This window comes from Sminthopsis crassicaudata, chromosome 3 (assembly GCF_048593235.1).
Source record: "Sminthopsis crassicaudata isolate SCR6 chromosome 3, ASM4859323v1, whole genome shotgun sequence".
NCBI classification, from domain to species: Eukaryota; Metazoa; Chordata; class Mammalia; order Dasyuromorphia; family Dasyuridae; genus Sminthopsis; species Sminthopsis crassicaudata.
The window spans coordinates 145,946,565-145,956,234 of NC_133619.1; the positions used below are offsets into that span (position 1 = coordinate 145,946,565).

General features: G+C 34.1%; 1 pseudogene; it reads right to left on the bottom strand.

Annotated features, from left to right (window-relative positions):
- Nucleotides 1-2,243: 2,243 nt before the first annotated feature.
- On the bottom strand, nucleotides 2,244-8,995 carry LOC141561931 (calnexin pseudogene; annotated as a pseudogene).
- Between the last annotated feature and the right edge of the window lie 675 nt (nucleotides 8,996-9,670).

The following is a 9,670-nucleotide window of genomic DNA, read 5'->3' on the forward strand; positions in this document are numbered from 1 at the left end:
CCTAGATTACCATTTATCAGCTATGTTGTAGAAGAGACTCTATTTAAGTCTGGTACAGACTTAACTAATTGGTCTTTGAGGTTACTTTGTATTCTGAGATTCTATAATTCTTTTAGTGACTAATACATACAAGGATGCATTTAAAAAAAAAAAAGAGGTCAGAAATTGGAATACTCTCTCCTTCAGCAAGTTGCATCCACAGTTCAGTTCCTACTTTCTCCACTCACCTGTTTCCTCCCTATTATGTTTCTCTAATTTTTATCAATTAGTTTCATTCTGTTTTCTATTTTTGAGCCTTTCGCTGACTAACCAATTATCTGACTTATTTCTCAGTCCAATAGAGACACCTTAGCTGGTCTTTACCAAAGATACCAAATCCTACCTTCCATTACATTTTAATTATATTCCAATAACATGCAAAAATAAATATCTAGATTAGAAAAAAAAAAAAGGAACCATCCCAAAACACAGAAATGGATTGGTCCCAGAAGTCAAAGAAAAGCCAGTAGATTTCAATATACTAGAAGCCAAGGGCAGAAACAAAAGTATTTTATGGGGGTGGGGAAAGGGTATAGCCAACTCTTGTCATTTGAAACAGAGAAGTTAAAGAAGACAAACATTTGAGAAGAGGCCATTGGATTCTGCCAGATAGGGGAGAGGTTATGGTTATTTTTTAGAATTATTTCAGTGAGCTGATTGAGTAAATAGTAGGAAAAAGGTTAAGACTGGTCTGTGTTTTGAAAAATTGGAGGTAGCAAGAGTAAACCACTCATTCAATTATTGTGATGTAAAAGAAATAAAAGAAACAGAATCATAGTTTCAAAAAGAAGAAAGGTCAAGTAAAGTTATTTTTTTAAAATAGGGGAAAACTGGGCATGAGTGGAAATAAATGGAACAAAGTTGAAAAACTGAAGAATCTAGAGAAGCAGAGTATTAATGGTAGTATCAAATTGCTTTAAAATATAGGAAGAGATTGTATTCAAGGGAAAGTGAGAATTACTAATTTTAGAAAACCAGAAAAGCATCTTTCTCCTAAGACTGTAGAACCCAAGAATGGCTGAATAAATTATGATATATGAATGTTATAGATCAGGAGGAAGATTTTAGAGAGGCCTGGAGAGACTTACATGAGCTAATGCTAAATGAAATGAGCAGTGTACAATGAGATCATTGTACACAGCAATATCAATATTATATGATGATCATTTCTGATGATCATGACTCTTTCCAACAATGAAATGAGTTCCAATAATCTTGTGATGAAAGATTACACCACATACACCTAGAGAGAGGAATCTGGTAACTGAATGAGGATCACAACATAACATTCTTACTTTTTTGAATTGCTGTTCACTTGCATTTTGTTTTCTTACTCATTTACTTTCCTTTTTGATTTGATTTTTCTTATGGAAGAGAATTGTAAAAATATGTTTACACGTATTAGGTTTAACATATATTTTCACATGTATTAGATTGCTTGCCATCAAGGAAAGGGAGTGGGAGAAAGGAAATACAAGGCTATGCAAGGGTCAATGTTGAAAAATTATCCGTGCGTATGTTTTGAAAATAAAAAGTTTTAATAAAAAAAAAAGACTGTAGAACCCATGAAAATAGAAGTACACAAAGAAACAAATATGGAAGACCTCTTTCAGTTAATTTTAAATTTCTCTATAAGAATATTAGTTAAAATAAGTTACTGATCTTCTAGAATGGAACTCATTGTGAGTGCCTCACATAAATACTATAAGTATAGACTTCCCAACTCCAAAGAAATCCTTTTAATACATTCATTGATAAAACAACAGGGATTAATATAAATAGAACTGTGTAGAATCAAAAGACATATGCTTTGGTCAATAGGAGCACTTTTAACAGATTATTCCTTCTCTGTCTTAGTTTCCTATCCTTTTTGTTTTGTTTTGGAATATCATAGTTTTGGGGGTTTTTTAAGACCTATGTTATAAAAACTACATTTCATCACCTAGTATTTTTCTAAACTTTGCTGTTTTTTTCCTTGGGTAGATTAATACACTAAATTAAATCAATGTTCTTGAAGATTGGCAATATTCTAATATTCTATTTCTTATGTTTTCAAACCACAAACCAAAAAACCAAGACCCTAAATAATCCAAAAGGTTAGTTGTTTCAAGTTACATCCAGAATCTGTAAACCTTACATTAAATGCTTTCTTTCTACAAGTATGGTGTTCTTTTTGTCAAAATTACAACTAGTTGCTCAAAATTTCATTGGATATTTGGTTGTTGGTGGTAAAGTTTTGAGTTTTTTCTGAGTTTCAGCGTACAAGATGTATCCAGCTCCTCTCCTAGAATCACATTGAGGGTAGAAGAAAAGGGGAAATCACAGATCAAGTTCCTGATTTCTTTCAATCTCTTCATAGCTTTTTTTTTTTTTTTTTTTTTTTTTCTGGGTGATCTGTTCAAAACTTCCTCTTCCTCTGCTTTAGGTCTTCTATATTCATCCTCTTAACTAAGAGCTCCTGCATCCTCTCCAGTATCACTTTTTTATCTTCAATTTTCTCTTCAGTTTCTCCTTTTTCATCTCTTTTCCCCCTTTCCTCCACTTTCTCCTCTTCCTCTTCTTTCCCATCTGGTTGAGCAGCATCAGTGCATCAGTCTTCCTATACATTACAGTGCTGGGCTGTTTCTTTTCAGAACAGCAGAAGAAGATCACAAGAAACAATAATAACACCACAGCCATGGATGTTCCTCAGCTGCCTCACACAGTGTCCCCATAACACTAGGCTCTGCAGCCCCATCAATAGTTTTCTGAAGACCCTCACCCATCATTGGCTTAATCATCTGCAACTCCTTGTTCTGCACAAATAATAATATTAAAAAAAACATTCCTGAGGTCATGGACCACAGCTCCAGACCCACAACTCTGAAAGGTATCATTTTGAAAGGCTCTAGATTTTCAAAGAAATCTGGATTCTTGCTGGGTTTTCAGATTCCCTGGTGGTTAGGACTGTCAAACATAGATACTTTCCATTTGCCCTTGTAATTGGTATTGTCGATGGTAGGTCTTTGCCAGACACCACAACCAGGGGTTGACTCACACTTTGGGTTTGTAATTTGGGAAACTTCCCATTTTCTATCCATATCTTCATTCCAATCCTCTGACTTCTCAGCATCTGGGTCAGATACATATTCAGGCTCATCATCTAAGCAGCCTTCAGGTATTTTAGCATCCTTATCTGGATTGGAGCAGATCCCATCATTGGGTTTGACAAAATCAGGATCTAGTATTTGGGTCTCTTATCCCAATCCTCAGGCTTCTGGTCATTTGGGTCCTCAATTTCTCAGGGAGGATCAGGAGGAATCATATCATTGAGCAACTTCCCACTATTCACAACCATTTGATCAACTAATGTTTCAAGGCTATTATCTGTATTCAAGACTAAAGTATACAAATGTGTTTTCTTATGTGTAAAGTAGGCCTTTAGATCTGTATCTAATCTCTTAGCATGCTTCTCTTTGGGTTTTTCTGCCAGATGAAAAGTCCTCTCTACATTTATCAGGACCAAACATCGCACAAGGGATCTCGTCATGGTAATGATCCAGATTTAATTCAGGGGTTCTTGAAAACAATTTCACATACTCTATTCCATTTTGGAAATTGACTTTATAGCACACAAAAGGGGCTTAGAGTCGAATATAAAGCGCTTGTTTAACCTTGCAGAGATGGCATGATATTTGGCTCATGATAATAGCACAAGTGCTTTATCTCCTAGAAGTTTAGATTCCTTCATTTCTTTCACTTCCCATTTGCCATCATATTTGGCAATCTAATTATCAGTATCATCCTTCTTGACTTTGGATAAAATCCATCCAACCCATGTAGAAAGTATCTGCAAAATAAACTTCTCCTGTTGTAACTGGGGCTTTGTAGATAACCTTTGATAATGGAGGTAGAAGAGAGGTACTATCTCCAGGCTTTGAGTTTTCTACTTTCTCAGTGCCATCTTCCAGATATTCTTCTATGTCAATTACATAATCACCCTCATCAGCCTATCTTCATCATCATATCTATCACATGGACTGAACTACTATTCCATGGAGCATCAAAATTATAAACAGCCACTACTTTACACCAGTATCACTTCCCACCCTCTCACCCTACCTTAGTTTTCTATTCTAATGGGCTTAGCACCAGTCATTCAAAGCTCAAGCTTTTATTATTCATGTATATATATATATGTATATATATATATATATATATATGTATATATGTATATATATATATATATATATATATATATTTTTTTTTTTTTTGCTGAGACAATTGGGGTTAAGTAACTTGGCCAGGTGACACAGCTAGGAAGTGTTACGTGTCTGAGATCATATTTTAACTCAGGTCTTCCTGACTTCATGGCTGATTCTCTATCCACCACACCATCTAGCAGCCCCTATAATTCTAATATCACTCATCATATTTTAAGACCAATTGTGATGACATAATAAAAAATAAAGTGATTATTTGAAATACCCCTGATCTTATGCAATCAAAGAGCAAGCCATTATTATTCCTCTCTTCAGAATTAACTTCAAGCTAAAGGAAAGAAGGAAACTTTGAACATCTTAACTAGTATCTTGTTTAGAAATTAGTTTAGTAAGGAATCTGATTCTTAAATGAAGAGGATAAATCCTTAGTCATATTTCCTATAGAAACTAGGTCTATTTTCTGGAACTAACTTTAAAGCCAGTAATGTTTACCAAAATACTGTGAGAAATGAATAAAAACTGAAAGAAATGATAAAAACCATAGAAATTCTAATTATTTAGTCTGATAAGGAATGCCATGGGTTTAGGATAATTGAAAAAAAAAGGGGTTGCACTGGTATTTTTTAGAAAAGTTTTACCTTATGGCATCAAAAATTTATTTCTGTTAAAATAAGGAAGCTATATTAAAATTTCCTGAGATAATTGCATGATGAAACAATATCCAACTATGTTTATGATTTATATATCAGTTCCATTTAATTATTAATTTGAATGTCAGGACAAATCTATTCTCATGAGGAATCTTAGGAAATCTTTTTTATTTCATTAGCAACTAGAAACCATGATACTTATTCCATTTTTTGTCCTGTACTTACAGAAATTCTTTAAATATCTCCACTGATGAGTAGAAAAGACTTGATCCAAATAACTAAATGGGATTGGTCCAGAAGCTGTCATGTTAGAATACACACTTTGAAACTAATGGGGAAATATAAAGATGTTCACAGATTGTCCAATTTATTTAATTGTAACTGAATTACATATTTTGGTCTATTTAACAGGTCTTAATATGTTGAAACAAGTTTATTGCCAATAAAGTTACTTAGCACCTGTCTGCTAATATGACATTGCTTTTAAAAAAGTAAGTTTTAGCCTTTGATTGCAAAGTCAAAGTATCTGTATCTTCTACGCAGAGCACTTTAAAATGAAGGGAGCCAATTTAGAATTGAATATACTATAGAAAAAGATTACAGTTTCTTGCTGAACAGTATCTGTCAACCAGGAAGTATTCTCCTTGCATCAATGAAAAATAGATCAATATGTCCTCCAGGTTCTTAATCTCTTATTTTTCATCATTCATCTTTTAATGACTCTATAGTTCAAACTAATTAATAGCCATGTTGCTGATAGAAAGTCTTTGACTTTTTCTTTATGGTAAACCTGCAATGTAATATTATTATGGGCCAACAATGCTTAAGTATATACAATTTTTTGTATATTTGTCTCTAGGAGTACCTGTTGCTGTACAGAAATAGTTCATACTTCATTCCTTTGCCTTTTTGTAAAACAGGCATGGGTGTGGTGATAAATATTTAACAACTAGCACAGTAATAAACAAAACAATAAATCAAGCCCTGACTGACAGCATTTGCTGATTTCTGAGATGTAAATGCTCACATTGAAATATTTAAAAGTAGATTACCTGGATCAATATATCCCTATGTACAGGAAACATAGGTTTTTTAAAAAGTTATTTTGCCTGTACATTCTTTAGCCCAATCCATCACATTCTACAGATAAAAAAGAGAAACTGAGAAATATTAAGCCACATGTTCAAGGTCAGACAAGAAATAAGTAGCAAAGCTAGGATTTGAATCAGGTTTTTTGAAGCATACTACACCATTCCACCTTACCATCTCAAAGAATAAAAATTAAATAAATAAACAAATGTGGCTGTATATGACAAACATATATATAAAACCCTTAAAGATATTCATATTTTTAAAACTAAATGACAGTTTTGTTTTTTGTTTTTTTTTGTCATGGCCCTAGCATGCAATTTCATGTTGAATGAGGTAGAAATTCCTTCCTGGGTTTATCGATTTTATTTTTAAATGGTTGGCATAAAAAGAAAAAATTTAAAAGCATAAAAAAAGATGTCAGTTGCAAAAGGAAGCAATAGGAAGATATAAAAATATAATGTCATGAAAATGTCACATTCTTATAGGATGACAGAACATGGCATTTTATGAAGTCTAGAGTGTAGAATATAGCACAGTTTTTTCTTATACCTTCTAAGCTTAATCTTTCAAAATATGACTATTTCTTGAGTTTCTATATGAGAATTATTTATTTTAAGTGACTGTCTATAAAAAAGTGAACATAAACTAAATGTAATTAGCTGTTTGAGCATTATAGTGTCTCAATTTTCTCAAGAAGTTAGTTAGACATGCTAATTTTTTTTTCTTCATTAGGAAAAAATTTTCTTTAAATTAGAAGTGATCCTAATTCTCTCACATCCAAACCAGAAAACTGGTTTCTGTAATTCTCCAGTGGTCTATCTTCTAGTAGGCAATGCCAATATCTATTGTACAAATGGAAGCATATAGGAGATTTCTACTCCAAAGCTACATTCTCTACAATACCTTGCTCTGTTTCATGATAGTGGCCAGGGTCATTTGAAAGTAAGTTTTATACCCTGGAACAACAAAATTTTTAAAGTTTTTAAAGAAGGTATGGCACAATGATTGATGAACGCACATTAGAGACAGGAAGACATGGATTCTAATCCAGCCTCTGATACCTTTTGGCAGTGTGTCCCTGGGCAGGTCACAAAATTTCTCAGTTTCCCAAGCATCTCTCTAATACTGTAAGTTTCAGCTAGTGCCAATCCACACTGGTAGATATTTTCCTCACTCAGGAATTCTATTTAGTCAATAAAATCACAGGACTAGATCCTTTTCCTATAGTACAGTATTGGAGAAAAAAGTAAGTGCCAGTTGAGAATTCATTTACCATTTAGCAAATATTTATTGAACACCTATCATGTACAATATTAGAGAGAAAAGTCAGTAAATATGTATCTGTTGAGGATTCATTTATCATTTAGCAAATATTTATTGAACATCTATAATATTCCACACCATAATCTAAACATCATTGGAGATACTAAGAAGATTAAATTATATCTTCAAGGAGATTTTAAATTGAACAGATGCAGACATGTAGATATGCTGAGTTGTATGTGACAAGTCAGCAGATCATTGGAGCATAGATAGAATCAGCTTATAAGAAGCCATTGGGAAAAAGAATGGATCACTGACTAGAGCCATAGGTAGGGAATTAAGGAAGGACAAAAACAGTTTTCCTCTCAAGACTGAGGTTCACATTCACCCTCCTCTAAGCAATATGACTGATTCTGGTTTGTTATTTGCTATTTTCTTGCCAAAGCTGAGGAGGTCACTATTTGCCCTTACAGTGAAATGATCAGAATAATATTTCTTGCTGTAGTTAAGAAAGATCATTAATTTTCCTCTTACATAGATATCCAGAGAAGAACTGTTCTTAACATTTTGTTGTCATGCTCAAGGCCAGAAAGGACACAAGGATGAGCAGGGACAGGGTGGTGATGGGCAAATATTAAGCAGTAACCAAAATAGGTAAGTTGGGACTGAAGGGAAATGAACTGAGCAGGAATCATGTTGAGAGAAAAATGTTGCAGAATTTGGGACTAGCAACTGAAGAAGCAGGTAATAACTATTCATGTACTTGTCCCTTCACTGAATCTTTAGCCTCTGCAACCACCCCAAGATGATATTTTAGTTATAGCCAGAGGCTGAGCTATAACTTAACCATTAAAGAAATAAGTTTTGGAGAGCCTGAGGCCTTCTCCCTCCCAACTAAAAGGAGGAAATGCAAGAGAAGTAGAAGGACATAGTACTCATGCAGGAATGTAACAAATATAATGAAAATAATTGGACTTTGAAATTGGACTTACATTATGAGATATTCCTGAATTCATAATGATTCTACACTTATAAGAAAAAATTTGCTTCATGCTTGTGACCTCAGTAAAAAAAAGCAAAATTTAATTATAATCAGTTAGGGCTGGATCTCCCAATCCTGCACTAGAAAAGTTCTCTCTCTCATTCTTTCCCTCTCTCTCTCTTTCTCTCTCTCTTTCTCTTTCTCTCTCTCTCTCTCTCTCTCTCTCTCTCTCTCTCTCTCTCTCTCTCTCTCTCTCTCTCTCTCTCTCTCTCTTTCTCTCTCTCTCTCTATGTCCTCTATCTCTGTCTCTTTCTATCTCTGAGTCTCTCCTCCCCCCCCTCTCTCTTTCTCTGTGTCTCTCTGTCTCTGTCTCTCTGTGTCTTTGTCTGCCTGTCTTTTTATCTCTCTTTTTCTCATTGCATCTTCATGCCATAAGCAAATGGACACCAGGCAACATCAGGAGAGAATTGCTCACATGAATTAATGAAAAAAATGCTATAAAATCCTGCAAATGTATTATTTTACAGAATAAGCTTAAGAAAAACACAAATATAAATAAAGCAAGAATAAGACAGGGACTGCTCCCTCATCTTCTCTATATTTGCTTATTTGTATCTGTGCTTTTGCTCCAAAGTAAATATATATAATTCATGAGCACCATCCAGTTTGTCCATTAGGTGAAGGATATCTCTCACAGTTTTACAGAAGGGAAATGGAGCTGTAACAGGGACAGTTGCTAGTGTGGTCTCATGCTTTGGAATGGCCATCATTTCTTCAAAACCTTGGACAGGAAAAAATAGGGCTTGGGGTTATAGTTTAACATAAGTACCTTCCCTTTCCTTTTTTATAGGGGGGTTGGGTGGGGTTGTTTTTTGTTTGTTTGCTTTTTGTTTTTGTTTTGTTTTGTTTTTTGAGCTTCCATGAAATTCATTTGTTTATTGAGTCTGAAAACCCAGGATATTCCTATAACTTATGGGGCACTATTACTTATGCTAACCAATGTGATGGAAATACTAATTAAACAACGTCTCAGTCCATATGATAAGACTTTATTAGTCAAAATATTCCAACAATGCCCTATAAAAAGAAACCACTACCACTATGATATTTTAGAGATTCCAATAGTTTCTTCCTTATCTTACTCTGCAAATTTCCCTCTCTACCAGCTAGAAGACAAATGTCTCCCTAAGATGGTCCCATAGCAAGTGTCCATCAACCAGTAAGTACTGTCCAGGACGCACAAAAACTATGAAGTGTGAGGGAACACCCAAGTTACAATTTAGGAAGAGGTATACAGATGATTTGAGTCTCAAGTGGGTTTTATGCTTTCAGGATTTACCACATAATTTGGTTGATGGTTTCTTTCAAAAATACAAAATACAATACTGATAGCTGTTTATAGCATTTTTTTCCATTGGTGGTCTGTCTTACCAAAGTGCCTA